The sequence below is a fragment of the Dermochelys coriacea genome, chromosome 9 (assembly GCF_009764565.3).
Source record: "Dermochelys coriacea isolate rDerCor1 chromosome 9, rDerCor1.pri.v4, whole genome shotgun sequence".
NCBI lineage: Eukaryota > Metazoa > Chordata > Testudines > Dermochelyidae > Dermochelys > Dermochelys coriacea.
Window position 1 is genome coordinate 102,795,186 of NC_050076.1, and position 14,904 is coordinate 102,810,089.

Genomic DNA, 14,904 nt, shown 5'->3' on the forward strand with positions numbered 1-14,904 from the left:
TCTATCACCAACCATGTTAGCTTTGATCTTTGGAGAAAGGGTGGAGATAAACCTTCTTCACATCATTCTACAACTCCCTTTCAGTGGCAGATGTAACTTGATGTCATCTCTCCAGGAGGGTTAAGGTTGCAGGGGCCAACACCTCCAAAACCTTCCCAGCTGGACACCAGCAATGGAAGTTTTGCAAGCTCTGGAGTGGTACATTCAAGTGCACTGCAATTCTTGATTTAATTAAATCAGTAGCAAATATCCTGGAGAAATTCTGAGCTCAAAGTTTGATCAACAAGGAGGGGCGATTAGAGGGTGGGAGCAATATTGTGCTGGGACCTCCCCAGATCTTTCTCCCCAAGAAAGGAGCCAAACAGCGCAGAGGGATTGTAAGCAGTATAAACTGCAGTCTGGGTTACAGAGTGGTAGCCGTGTTAGTCTGTATCAGCAAAAAGAACAAGGAGTACTTGTGGCACCTTAGGGATTCAGTCACAAGAGATTTAGTGACATGAGAAACACATCCAGGGTCCAGATCGCCCCCTCCACTCCATAGCATTTATGGAAATCAGGGCCCAGGAATTTGCCTTCCTTGAGGTGGTATGGTGGAAGTTGTATCAATAACATGTTTATTAGAGCATAAGCTTTCGTGAGCTACAGCTCACTTCAAATGCATCCGATGAAGTGAGCTGTAGCTCACGAAAGCTTATGCTCAAATAAATTTGTTAGTCTCTAAGGTGCCACAAGTACTCCTTTTCTTTTTGCCAATACAGACTAACACGGCTGCTACTCTGAAACCTATCAATAACATGGTCACTTTACCACTCTCTCCTTTTCTTACCCCCTTTGTTCATCACACCTACCTGTTGAGTCCTGTCACAACCCAGACTAAGATTTTAGAAGCAGGAAATGTCTTTTTACTGTAAAAACAATGAGGAGTCCTTGTGGCACCTTAGAGACTAACATTTATTTGGGCATAAGCTTTTGCATCCGATGAAGTGAGCTGTAGCTCACGAAAGCTTATGCTCAAATAAATGTGTTAGTCTCTAAGGTGCCACAAGTACTCCTGTTCTTTTTTTGCGAATACAGACTAACACGGCTGCTACTCTGAAACCATCTTTTTACTGTGTGCCATCATAGTACCTAGCTCAGCGGGACCCTGATCCCCGGCTGATAACCGTGGGCACAACTAATAATCATGTTTTCAGGGCCTAAATGAAGCAATGTTCTTTTAATTTAGTATTTATGGTGAAATGCTTTGTGCATGAGCCATGAAGATGGGGACTGACGGGTAATATTGTTGTCACTAGCTTAACCCCTATTGCCACCACAAACAGTTGGACATGAGCACATTGTTTTACACTGTGGTTCAAAGCAACATTTTACTACATATTCTACAGTAGTTGGTACTCTGCAGGCCCGCTCTACACAGCTGCATTACTTATAGCAAAGACAAACACTGCTTTCACCCAAGAAAAACAGTGACAGATTGGAGTCTCTGCCTGCCCACTGGACTCCTGTTCAAGATTCCAGGGAGTGCTCCAAAAAGAGAAGAATATTTAAGCCTGTCTCCAGAAGAGTCAGCGTCCTGGAATCTCAAAGCCACAACCCTGTTTAAAACCCAAACCCAAATATTCACTTGATAAAGGCTGTTTTGCACAGACCCTTACCAACAGATTAGCAGGGAAGAGAATGGAAGATCATTATGAAGGCAAAATAAATGGGGACCCAGTATTTACATTCTTTCCAAAACTTTCTTCACCAAACAATCCCAGTCTGAACTGTGGATTCACAGGATGTGAATTCCAGTTACAGGAATGAGTAATCTCAATACAAATTTCCACTCAATTGTGTCAGTGCAGTTATGAACATAGTTAACTTTGTTGCTGATCCAGCAACTTTACCTGCCTTGAGACAGCATTCAATTCTCACAGCACCACTCCCCAGCAAGTCAGACACAGCAGCCCTGACGAGTGGGTAGGAATTAGTTTTGCCTCCCTCTTTCCAGCAGAGTCAGATCAGAGGCACACGAAAGTTAGGCAGCAGAACCGCACATTATGGAAGCCATGTTATTACTGTCACAGCAAGCAATGGGCAGGGCGAATAGATTAATTTTTTTTAAAGACTGCTTATGCTCTATGCTAAGGGGCTTTCTCAGCTGATTCTCCTGAAAAGAGGAGACTAAGACCTGTCCTACATATCGTACATCACAGGGGGAGAGGCTAACAGCCACTGCCATTGTGAAATAAAATCCACACACAAATTTGTGTTTCATTACAATAGCTATAGGTGTTGCAATTTGTGTTAGTTACACACAGTGCTATTGTTGATAAAGCTGAACAGTTGCAACATGTCAGTGTTACATTTGAATGAACTATGCAAGTTATGCCCCTTATCGCTTGGTAGTTTCACCACACTGAGGCAGAGCTTAACCTTGTCCTCTCTCCAAGTCACTGTGGTGTCAGGCTATGTGCCTGGTTTGAGGGAAAAGGGTGAGGATGTACAGTGACTTTGCTCTCCAAGTCTTACAGTTATTCCACACAGAAAACTGGGAGAATATTGAGGTATGTCATTAGACACCCAAAAGTATGCAAATGCCAGAGTCAAAGATTGCACGTCCCCTTCTGTGCATGCAATGCCACAGCCTAGTTACAGGATTACATACCCTGTTATTTTCCTGCTAGCTTTGCTACACATTAGTATCTAAATATATTTCATTCGTTTATACTTGGGACAATCCTAATGGAAAAGTAAGAGGTTTGTAGGGAGCGGTAGTTGGGTTTTTTTTGTTTTTTAAAGAAAAACCCACACTTCTGATAGGAGTTCGAAAAGACATTGTTACCAGCCCCACATCAACATTTTGGACTTCCATTCTTTCTTCACAGAAAGACAGCGTAGCTATCATTGGGAGTAAGTGCAACAGAACCAGTTTGCTCAAACAACAAAGTTAAAGCACAAACTCCATAGCTAATAGGAACCAGGTTGCTGGGGAGATTACCCCACTGCATTCCATACTTTGAGAGTCAAGAGTGAATGCCACGGCTCTAGACGTGTATATTTACTCACACTTTCTAAGTGGAATGGCAAGTTATCCAAATTCACAGCAGCATTTAGCATGAGACATTGGACATTCTGTTGCCTTTTCTCCGTTTTCCATCTCACTGCAGGAAATTTTGCCTTTAGTTGGGCATGAATTTGTGATCAATCACACAACGAGGATCCCAGTGTTTACAGGTTTCTCTTACAAAGGGTATGGGCTCACTGTGGCTTTAGCGTTTTCCCTATTTAGAGTATTTTAAGGTTTTTGCATACGATCTAGAACAGCCTGATTCAAACGCTCCTGAAGAGGATCAGCTTCTTACATTGAAGACTCATCTTGCTACAGCAGGAGTCAGTTTTTTCCACCTCTAAGCGAACACACAAACTCTTTAATCCCAACTAAAGTAGTATCAAGCAATTTGAAAATGATTCCGGCAAAGGCTCCAGCCCTTGAGACTTCTGGGCAACTGAGTCCTTACTGCTACAAAAGGGAGTCCTATAAGCCACCTAGAGTATACTTACACAGTGCCTTCCAGAAGTGATGCACAACACTTCCCGCCCTGAAGATCTTACAGTCAAATTTAAGAACCATCAGACATAGAACAGACCAGGAGAAAGAGGGGCCCTGTGATTTCAAAGGAAGCAAGATAAGGTGTTTGGCAGAGGAATAGGGGGAAGCCTTTCCCAGCAAAGAAAGCATGAAGGCCAGAGCGGTCTGTCTGCTCAGACACCAAGTCCAGAGTCATTCTTGCATTCTCATGCACAGCCATCTCTTCTTAGCTGCCCCTCCACCCCCGGTTATTCTTCTGCACGGCATACATCAGTGCTTATGGCCAAGACTTTCTACCCTCCAGCCTTTTCAGAGGCAGATTAAGGTTTCCTGGGGCCCTGAACCAGAGGAGCCTTCTCTCCCTTCTCCCTACAGCCCTTCCCCCATTTTGCCCCTTTCTGCCAAAGAGCAGGGTCAGGGTGTGGGGTTTCTCCTGCCCTGCCCACCCGGTGGCCAGGACTCAGAGCGTCTGCCATCCAGTGGCAGATGTTTTTCTGGGCCCCCCCAGGGCATGGGCTCTGTTGGCCCAATGACTAATTCGCCACTGCTTAGGTGAAGTGTCCATAAGCCTCCTCCACCCCACCCCCCCTCGAAGCGCAGCTGTCCTGATTGCGACTGCACAGTTCTGCATTCTAGACGTGGAGGGTGCTCGTGGTCCCTCTCCCCATTCCCCGGCATTGAAGGGAGGAGGAAGCACAGCAAGCAATGGAAGTTCCTGCGCTCCCTGAACCTCTGTAACCCGGTTCTCTCTGCTGCAGACCACAGCTCCAAGTCGGAAAACCCAAGAGCCAAGATCCACACGGATCAGAAAGTGCCCCTACAGGCCTTAAACCCAGCCCGTCACTACCACTGCCCAGAAAAGGAGGATTTGCGGCAAGTCAGGGTTCCCTGGGCTTCTCTCCGATTGCAACATGGGGTTGGGACTGCCACACTGGTTTCAGTGACACTCATCCCTTTCCTAGTGTGGGCACACATAGCCTAGCTCCAAACATGCTGGGGGCGATGCAGCTATTCTACCCACTTCAAGCAGAATTCAACCATAAAAGGGAGAAGGGCCAGAGATACCATGCAGGGACACTGCTATTGATTTTATGTGGGAGTTGTAAGACACTGTGGGAAAAGGCAAACAGAACGTGGAGAGTGCTAATGATTCACAGGGTAGTTCAGTCTGTTTTTTCTTAAGTATAGCTGAAGCCTGGGTAAGTTTTTTCCAAAAAACAAACAACAAAATCGGAATTTTAGAGGCAGGAAAGAGTCAGCAAGAGAGAGCACCCACCTCTGTAGTCACTGATTTACTCTGCTAGGGAGCAGAGATAGGACCCCAAGTATTATGAATTTATACCTGGGCTACAGAAATCTACAGTCTCCAACCTGCATTTTTAAAGAGCTCATAGGACCTGTTACAGCACGTGCCACCATTCCCGTTTCTCCAAGCCTCTTCTGAAAAGCAGAAAGAATCAATACCGGATCATCAACTGATATTCAGTCATAACTGAATTACCTTGCTTTTGCTCGTTTGCAATCCAACACTTAGGGCAAGTCTACACTACAAAATTTAAGTTGACCTAAGTTACGTTGATGTATAACCATCACAGTAATTGAATCTGTTTTACACATCCACACTATGTTTCTTGTGGTGCTGGTCCTCACCAGGAACACTTACACCAATTTAACTGGTGGTGTGGGGCACCACAGGACGGTTTCTGAAAGACAGCAACAGTACATGTAAGCAACAAAGTGTCTACACTGACACGGTCAACCTACCTACATCAGCCTAAGCACCTTGACTCTCGGAGGTGGAGTTATTGCTGGTATAGCGACCGAGTTACATCAGTGGAAGCTACATTTCGCTGTAGACGCTTACAGAGTTAAGTCAATGTAAGCTAACTCTGTAGTGTAAACCAGACCTTAGCGTTAACAGCCTCAGTGACCTAAAGCAGCATACCAGTTTCTGCTGATTCAGTGAGGAACAGTTCCTCTGCGGCCTTTCACAGGTAAAGGGCTTCCCATAGCGCCTAATGGTCTAGAGCCATCTACCAAGATGCGAACGCATCATGCACAGCTGCTAGCTTACTGGAAAGAACACTGGTTTTATCCAAGTTGAGGTGGCCTGGCTAGAGACTGAGCCACACCCCAAGAATAGGCCATTTGATTCTATCCTTCAAGACTGAGGTCTGGTGACCTCTCTCTATAGGCTGTCTGTTCTATTTAGGGAATATGAGCTTGCTTTAATACTAAATAACTCCAATCTCTATGAAAAGTGAGCGGAAGGGAAAGGCAGATCTATCCTGTGTGTTAAGTTTCAAAGAGATGGGTCCTATGTTTGGCTCAGGACTAGAAAGTACTTGATTTTCTGTTTTGGATACAGTACTTTAGGATTCAGAGTAGCAGCCATGTTAGTCTGTGGTCGCAAAAAGAAAAGGAGGACTTGTGGCACCTTAGAGACTAACAAATGTATTTGAGCATAAGCTTTCATGAGTTAGCATCCAATGAAGTGAGCTGTAGCTCATGAAAGCTTATGCTCAAATACATTTGTTAGTCTCTAAGGTGCCACAAGTCCTCCTTTTCTTTTTAGGACTTTAGGATGCTGCCTTAAACTTGTGCTCTTCAAGGCACAGGAACACAAACAAGTCTATTTTCTATGGGTAAGTTACAACTGCACACAAGAGGCTCAGCTGAGTGTGGTTATTTGTATTCATAGACTTTAAAGTCTGACCTCCTGCATATGTCTGGCCGATACATTTCACCCACTTACCCCAGGATTAAGCCCAATAACTTGCATTACTAATGCACATTTTCCAGGCTGCTGCAGAGCCAGGAAAGGAATTCTGAGCCCCACCAAGGATAGGCAAGAGGACGGGCCAGAAGGTACATTTTGTGTTTAATCTTCATGGGCCAAGCAACATTCAACAGCGCTGAACTAAAACATCCACTTCACATGCTGCCCTCCCCATACGCCAACCAGCTGTAGCACCACATTAAGTTGGCCCCAATGTTGATAAGCCCTTGTATTGCTCCCATGTCACTGCTTCCCCAATATCACTGAAACAAGGACACAGTACAGAACAGTAGATTGCTAGTGCAGCTTAATGGGGGAGAGATCGGGACTCGGGCAATAGAATTATTAAGCAATGAATTCTCCCCCCCCCCCCCCGGGAGCATCCAGCTAGCACCTCACCGAGGTACTGCATGAAGGCGCAAGCCCCATAGCACCATACTCAGTAGTACAGAGGGGACATTTGGGCCGGGGAAGGCTACACAAATCCACCAGCCAAGAACTCCTGAGTGAGCAATGGCCATGAAATCTCCAGAAGCCCCATAGCAACGTTCCAGCCTGGGACAGACATCTTGTTGCTACAGTCCCTAATAAATTCCCTTTAAACAGTCCAGGGTTTAGATCCAACGTGCTAGTGTGGAATTAAGTAGCACGATAACAATGTGGCACCAAATCCCTGTGCAATACAGTACCACACCATATTCCTTCCCGCACACGTCGTCTCACCCAGAGCCCGCGTATTTTATATCTGCTCTTAAATCCCAGAGTGATGGGGTTTGGGCAGCTTTGTAATCATTTAGGAATACCGTATGCTGGCCTGGTGGCCGGGGCGTTCTCGGTATGAATATACTAGTTCACACAACAACAGGAGTGTGTGTGGAAAAACAGGGAAGAGGGGGAAAGAATGGCTCTAGGTAGCTACTTCTCAGCAAACACTTGATAGTTATTAAGGGACATTGGTGTCATTGCTGGCACACACCCCAGCAGGGACTTGATTCCAGTCCTGCTTGTCCCCCTGGCTCCTTCTGCAGGGATCCCAGGCTGGGAGTCCCCCCTCTCTAACCCACACAGCTGGTGCTGCCAGGTTCTCAGCGGACTCCCCTCTGCTGCGCCATACAGAATAGACCCCCAGCACGCTAGGTCACAACACCACTCGCTGAGCTTTGGCCCAGCCGTCCCCCAGCTGGGCCAAGGTGCGGCCAAGTCAAACGTTGGTAGTGTTGCAACCCTGCAACCTAAGGGACGCTCCAGGTTGTTCCAGCAGCAATGGTAATGGTTTCATAGGGGACCAGTGTCTACAGGAGGTCGGGCCATGGCCCCTCTGGCTCCATAGCCTATGGAACGTTTCCAAAGCCGCTGCGGGGAAAGGTTAGAATTCCCAGCGAGCCTGAGCCTAACTGACAAGACACACGTGCAGCAGGGCTAACGCTTTCTTCAGGCCAGGAGGTTTGCAGGCCGCCTGCCGTCACATTAACTGGGTGGCTTAAGAGGACATGCTGTGGCCACTGACCCTTAGCAGCACCCGTGGACTGTGAGCTCAAGCCCTACGCATGGCAGGTTTCAGAGAATGCATGCCAGGTGCATTAGCTGTTCTCTGCCTGGATTCTGCTGGGGCTTCCTTTGGCAGCTTTGCCCTGGCTTAAGAGAAAATGTTTTAATGTGCTCTAAACCCCACCTGGAGACGCAGATTTTACTTTGGAAGTACTGCCAAGGAAATTAGCATTAATGAAGTACAGGGAACATGAGAGACTCTAGTAATAGGGCAGCGATACTCAGACCACAGAGCTTCCAGAGCCAAATTAGAGATCAACAGTCCCCAAAAGAGTCACCATCGTGTGAATTCATTGTTTTATTTACTACTATCTCTTCACATTGAAACAGTGTGACGGGGAAATATTTAGAGTCAGTCTCTTTCTCATATATATATTTTTCTCACAGCAAAAGGACTGACCAAGTATTATTATTTTACCAACTACACTTGGTTACAAACATAGTAGGGGTATCCTCACTGGTTAATAATTAAATCACCCAGCGTTTTAATAGCATGTGCTGCAAGAGCAGCAGGAGATGCATGAAAGAGCCACTTGCAGCTCCCAAGCCTCAGCCCGAGTATCCCTGTATTAGGGGCAGATAAGCAGGAGTCAGGCTCCCTGACCTTTTTCCTGAACAATGGGGTTGTGCGTGAGCAAAGGACGGCAAGGCAGGGAGGACACGAAGGGTGCTGGAGCCCTACAGGGGATGACGGGTTGCGGGGGGAGGGCAGGCTAAGTCTCTCTGCCACCTTTGACCCTTAGGGCCATGCTGCTGAGGAGCCCACACGCTGCTAGATGATGAGTCTTATTTGCGTCACGGTTCATCCAAACACAAGGCTTTTGAAAACCCAATTTGACAACGAGAACTTGGAAGAACTCTCTTTCCAAGAACGTAGATTTTCTCTGATCCCTCAACAATTAAGGGAATCGCCCCCAAAGGGGCCTTTGCTCTCTGGGCGCTCAGCAGCAGCATGCTTTTGGGTGTGGGGGGGGGAGGGTTGGGCACCTTCCTCTGCAGGGACATACTTGGAGGGGAAGGGAAATGGAACCCTCTGTGCCTTCCTCGTCACCCAACAATTCCCCCCCCCATCTGCTCCACCAGGCCAAGGGTTGGGGCTCAGGGTCTCTTCATCTCCTCTATTAATTGCTGATGAGAGGAAGGGACCCTGGACTCCCCATTTGCACCAGGCTGCCTCCAGCACTAGCCTCACTCCTCTTCCCCGATGCTGCTGATTCTAGAGCAAGAGGGGAGGTCAGAGCAGTGCAGGGAAATGTGGGGAGGAAAGAAAGGGGTCAGAGCTATGCAATGCAGGACGTCAGGGGGTTGAGCAGTGCCCCCCAAACCTCTCCCCACACTTATGACCCCTCCTCCATTTGTCCCCGCTTCAAACTATGCCCCCCACTGGCAGCTGTCCCTGCACCCTCTGCCCAGGTCCTCAACCCGTGGGGCGGAAAGAGGACTGCGTGTGCTGGAGAGGCAGAGAGATAGGAAATAAGGGGATGATGTAGGGGCAGTAAAGGAGCTAATAGGTATCCATTGTCTACCATGCCAATCAATCAATCATTGCCAAGGAGCAGGAGAGCCAGGCTGTAGGCCATGTGAGTGCTGAGAAATTATTTAACCAAAACAGAAGTTAACTCCCCAAAAACTTCATTAACAAAAAGTTATGGTTGCTCAGTGCTGATACTCTGGAAGGGCACAAGACAAGTTCAGCTACACTCAAATGTCTGAAAACCCAGAAGCAAGGTGCTACAGTCTGTATGTCTGTAACATAACCTTAATTCTGCCCTCTTTGAGCAATGCCTCAGTGTGCCAAAGCTATACTGGCACTCTGTCCTTCCAGATGCAACAGAACTCTGGGGACGGAGCACACGACCACTGTAAATGCAAAACTCAGGTTCAGGTCAGGCAGAGCAAACAGGTGTTACCTACCCCCGGCTACTCTCAAACTCTGCACAAATCACACAAACCACCACCAAGTCCCGACATGCTACATGTTAACACCCCTTCATCCTTGCTTTGAGGGATCATTCTGTGACATTACGTTGCCTTCACTTACCCCTCACTAAGCCTTGGAGACCAGAGTTACATATGTGACCAGACCACTGACAATCCCCATGACAAGACAACCCTGTACACCTCAGATAACCTATGGAACTCAGCACTGAAGTGAGGCATATTTGAGCCATCAAGGTACATGTGCACCTCTCATTTCATACTGAGATCCCTTCACCATTCAATATAGCTACGCAACAGCCAATGCAGCTAGAGTGCATGTAGAAAGAAAAGGAGTACTTGTGGCACCTTAGAGACTAACAAATTTATTAGAGCATAAGCTTTCGTGAGCTACAGCTCACTTCATCGGATGCATTTTTAACCCTAAGCAAAATGCATCCAATGAAGTGAGCTGTAGCTCACGAAAGCTTATGCTCTAATAAATTTGTTAGTCTCTAAGGTGCCACAAGTACTCCTTTTCTTTTTGACAACAGATGCGTATCTAAATATTTGGGATGGGAATGTGGGAGAGAGGACCTGTCATTTATTAAATAAAGACAAACAGCGTAAAGGGAAGTTAGAAACTCATGAGTTGCCCTAACATAAGATAGCTTCTCTTACTCTTTTGTTTCAAGCAGGTTGCACCACTAGCCTACTTGAAACAAAGGATACTCAAACAGCTTTTGTTCTGCATTTCTGCTAAGACTATTTGGCAGATTTAAAAGCTTACCTCACCTATAGCATTTAACTCTGGTGTGGACTAAACCTGCCATTTGCAAAGCTGGAAGTTTCTGGAGAACTGTTGCGTTTTGCTTTTATAGGCTAATTAAACTATTTTTCAAATGACTCTTTTATGAATACAGCCATCATCAAGTTACATGGAACACAGCTTGGTATATACTAACTACTGTGTAGTCAGTCATATAAGTACTAACACATACCTCACATAGCAGCTGTTTCCAACATTTGTTAGAGGGAAGAGAGCTTCTTTGTTACAAAATTAAGTGAAAAAGTTTAACCTATCATGTAGTCCTGGTTGTCAGTTACATAACTCATTAATTAAGGTCTTTGATTTTTATTACTGAACATTACAGCTAGGGTTGTTTAGGGTCTGGGTTTAAACAAAGATACAAGCCCCTAATTTAAACACTGTTTTGTCGCTTTTCCATTACTTCACTATAATAGTCTTTGATAAAATTAAGTTCCAGCCAAAGTAAACTAGACTTTATAATGTAGTCCTACTTTGGAGGATGCAGAGGTAATCATGTATTAGCATATGAAATTAAAACGTCTTCATTTTCTCTGCTTGCTCAAGACATTCTCTGGCCATAATGCTCGAGACGCTTCAATCTCTGGATTTGGCAGTATTTCATGTTCACCAATACCTATCGGTTTAGCAGCTTGCGTAGCTGGTTGACACACATTTCAGTCCCAAAACTAGCATTCTGCTCTGGGGTGCAGCGCAAACTGCACCTGTTATTTTACAGAGTATTGTCGGGGCTCGATGAAACCCAATCCATCACGAGCAGGCCAAATATTGTAATACAACCATTTCCTTTGCCACTGGCAGTTCACATGAAAACTGTCTTGGGAAAGGGACAAGAGACAGGCATTTCTCATTTGAGCATTTTAAAAATCGATAATATTGTGCTTGGAGTTTAAGAGCCACAAAAGCTAGTTTACGTCAACAAATCAGTGATTTCCCCAATTCAAGAAGAGTTTTGACCATAATGAATATTTTCTTTTTTGTTTAAGCGACACAACTGTACTGATGAAAACTCGGGACGATGTGTATTTCTTTTGCCTTTCGTGAAAAATATACCCTTTACATTGCCTTAGCTCAGTCACCTACATTTATAAAGCATTAAAGTACAAATCTCATTTGACAGTAAAGGTAAAATCATTGTCCATGACTTTCATAGACTATCATGGTTGGAATATCATGGTCATCTAGTCCAACCCGCTGCTCAAAGCAGGACCAATCCCCAATTTTTGCCCCAGATCCCTAAATGTCCCCTCAAGGATTGAACTCACAACCCTGGGTTTAGCAGGCCAATATTCAAACATTGGCCTGTTAAACCCAGGGTTATGAGTTCAATCCTTGGGGGGGGCCATTTAGGGATCTGGGGCAAAAATTGGGGATTGGTCCTGCTTTGAGCAGTGGGTTGGACTTTAAATGAGGTGTTAATTGGCATTTTAACAGATTTACTGAATGAACACTGCAACTAGAGTCAGTCTCTCATATTAAGATCCCAGTAACTAAGATGGTCAGACATTTGATGAAGACAGTTTTGTACTTTCACAGTCATGTTTTCTTTTTTTCCCCTTCTCTTTTTTTTGGGGGGGAAGGGGGGGAATTGTTTCTTTGTTTTGTTAAAGGTTTCTCTCCCGTTATGTTAATATCCACACAAATATCAGGGAGAAAAGTAACAAAGGTGCTGATCCTGCAAACACTTAAGCACGTGTGCAGCTTTAGTGGCACAAGTAATCATTCTAAAATTAGGTTTAATCTATACAGCTGTATGCAACAGTGTTACCATTTGCTGGATCTCTGGCAGCTGCTATGAACAATAACTCCATTCAATTAATCTTTTAGGGATTGACAGATAGGGAGGATAGCATTGAGGGAAGAAACCAGAAACGTAGCCATCTTTAACAGTTAGAAACAGTTGTCTCTCAACTCCTGGAAAGCAAAGGAGTTGTTACTAGAGCACAGGTCAACGGAGCAAAACAGCCACTAGAAAGTCCTATACAGGAAAGCTGAGCAAGAAAACATTTAACAGGGTGGCAGTCACCCCCACAAACGTTCTGAATTCCAGAACAAGTTTACACTTCTGAAGTGAAATTGGGAACACAGAAATTAGCACAGAAAGCATCAGGGGAAGGGAGTTGCTCTGGATTTTTGTGTGATGTCCATGCATCCCATCAGTTAGCTATTTGATGCAGTCATCAGTCTCAATGCCCCACCCCATTCTGCCCAACTACAGTAAAGCAACATAAAGCTAATGAAGAATGTGTACATTTCTAGAAACTTTGTTCTAGTCATCCAGTGTTATTTCAATCTTTATAAAAAGGAGAACCTTATCATATAAATTTTGAAAACAGAACAGAGAGGATCTGAGTACAGTCATCCAAGGCTAAATATAGAGCAGCGAATTAAATAATCACTGCTGTGATCTTTTAATCTAGACAAAGAATAAGCAATCCATCTTCCACAAAAGGAGAACTCCTTCAGAAGAGTTCAGTTACCACTAGGCAACATCCTCAAATTGTTTAAACAAATCATGCTCGGTAAGATTAGCAAACTTCGATAAGAGCAATGCTGTAACACTCCTAGTAAGTTACTTTCTAACATATTTGTTTAAAAAAAGAAGTCAGTCCGCCCATTACAGCATGTTTGGAAGCATTCCAGTAGACCTGGATTCAGAGATCCACCACATATACACAACTGTACATTAACACTCATGGATGAATAAACAGTTGCAGAACATTACACTTAAATGATCATGCTTCTGTCCGTTAGCATCCAAGAAATATTGCCCTAGACTGCAGAGCTACCAACAGATCCCCTCTGAACAAGGCCTCTCTTCTTAAATATTGACAATTTCTATACATTAAGATCTGCAGTATATATACACATGTTGATCTCTGCAGCTATTTCCTAGCCACATCCACATTCCAGCTGTCGTCTTTAAAATAAATGAATGTAATTCTGTCAGTCTGAAGGTTTTCTTTTTGGATTACCTTTAACTAAACTCATCTGAAAGTTCACAAGTGTTATTGGTTGAACAATATATTTCAATTCTTATAGAAAAAGTTTCATCTGAAATATCTATTATATTTTATAGTCCATCTACAAAAGAGACCAAAAACAGGAAGCATAGCTTTGGTTGTGCACGTACATTCCACTGGGATTTTGTAACAAGTAATAGTCTCAGAAATTGTAATTCAATGGCATTTTCTCAGAGCTATAACAATAGCTCTTTAGATAAATCAAAATAGTGATGTCCTCATATAAAGTAAGGAAAGTACCATAAAGCAAGCAGGCATACTTCTCTACATGAGGTTGGGGGTTTTGCTTATTTTTTGTTTTGTTTTTTGCATACATATGGAAAACTCTCAATACAGCTCCCCCACTCCTGTCTTTCGATAATCCCCCCCCCCACACACACACACACCTGCCCCTAAGCAAGATTTAAATTTCAATTAAAGCATCAAGATCCAACACTATGTCAGGTTAGACATTCATGGCTAGAACTAAATGCTTGCAAATTCTTAAGGGGAGGAAATGTAATCCAGAACCTCCTGGAAAGAGTCCACTCCTCCCAGCTCTGCCCTACCAAAACACTAACATGCACAATCATTATTCAGTGGACACAATAAAGTCACAATTCAAATTAGAGATGTATAAAAATAAACCAAAACAGTCCCCCGACTATTTCCCTTTAGCCCAACACATTAGAACTCTGTGCCTACCATTTCCCTTGCCCAGCGACTGGCCTACCTTTGGGATATTACTCTGCAGAAATAAGTTAGAAGGGAAACTGCAATGAATGTATGGTTTCCTAACATCACAGGCAATTCACAGCAGCAGCCTCCTTTTCCCCAGAGGAAGGGGCTGATCTTGCCTTGTTTTTCCACAGGTTTAACTTGCCTGGAAGTCATTGGGAATTTTCAGCACAGATCATTTGCAGACTGATTGGGCCCCATAAATCCAGGCAAGCAAAAACTGCTCCAGCGCCTCAGAGCGGGGCTTCACATCAGCATCCCAGTACGGCTGTTCTCCAGGGCAACTCCCGCAGATTCCCGGGGAAGGAGCCCTGCTGGCGCCCTCGACAGGAGCGTTTCCGAAGCCTGCCCTGGAGAAAGAAGAGCCACGGGGCACCCAAGGCGGAGGGTGCAACAGACCCCCTCGCTCCCAGGGCTTCTCTTTGCAGCCTCTGGGAAGGAGGCCGATAAAGCCAAGCGGCGGAGAGACGCCCAGGCCCCCCGGAAAGGCGAGAGGGGCCAGCTGCGTTAGTCACAC